Here is a 1,248-nt window from a genome sequence, read left to right as displayed (position 1 = left end):
AAATAGAGGTGGCTCGAAAACGCGATTGTCTCATTTCTAACCACGTGCCCTTGTTAGTCTAGATTTTGACTCTTTTAAGAAAAATTTAAGTATGTTTTACACACACACACACACACACACACACAGTCATACACATGTACACATAACAGGTAGTCAATTCTGGTGACTATAATTCTTTTCTACTTTAGGCACAAAGCCCTAAATTGTTGGGGAGGGGGAAAGTCGATTAGATCGAACTAGTACGCAGCTGGTACTCAATTTATCGACCCCGATAGGCTGAAAGGCAAAGTCGACCTCGGCGGAATTTGAACTCTGAACGTAAAGACAGACAAAATACTATTAAACATATCACCCGGTGTGCTAACGTTTCTGCCAGCTCGCCGCCTTTCTGGTGACCATAATTGCGATGGTAACAGCTGGTTGAACTTTATACTTAAACCAGTTCTGACTGAGCATTTTATGATAAAAGACATTCTATACCTGACCATCCTGTCTGTAATTCAGACAGTGAAAAGCAAACGATATTACTTTCCTTTTCCTGTGTCTTTCCTTCCTCTAAGGGTCAGTTGAGGTAGATTTTGCTGCTATTTTTAACTGGTTTGACGAGTTCATAAATTCCCCGTGGTGATAGTGACTGTGGTTGCTATCGTTTATGTAGTTGTAACTGTGGTGCTTCGAGATGAGATGGCCTTATTTGCTGCTGTTTCGGTTGTAGTCGGTAGTGGCAGAATGAGGGGGACAGTTATATATATAAACTAAGATAAACTTAGATATGTTTCAACCAAAGATTGGTCCAGGCCATGTCTAACTTAATAGCACCACCTGATAGGATTATCTAAATCCTTTTTACAGTCAAGTTTTGTTTATGGTCCATTCAAGTCGGGAGTTCTTATTGAGTGAGTTGTAGCCAGGTACGGGTGGCTTGCCTGGTATTCCTTGAAGAAATCTGTCTAGACTCCGTTTAAAGCTGATAGGATCCTTTTCCTCTTTTATTTTTATCTGCTTCGGTACAATGTTAAACAGGGCAGGGCCTGTTGAGGAAAAGAAATTATGCCGCAGTGTACCTATATGTTGTGATCCTGAATTGGGCAGGGGACGTATGGCCCTTGATCCAAGCCTTGGATGAACCTTGAAACTAATGTTCACATCGTACAGATGATGTACTGCTGCTCGCGGCGGCATATATATATATATATATATATATGTGTGTGTGTGTATATATATATATATATATATATATATATATAT

Source organism: Octopus bimaculoides, chromosome 6, assembly GCF_001194135.2.
Source record: "Octopus bimaculoides isolate UCB-OBI-ISO-001 chromosome 6, ASM119413v2, whole genome shotgun sequence".
Taxonomy (NCBI): Eukaryota; Metazoa; Mollusca; class Cephalopoda; order Octopoda; family Octopodidae; genus Octopus; species Octopus bimaculoides.
Note: the sequence above shows the minus strand (reverse complement) of the source record.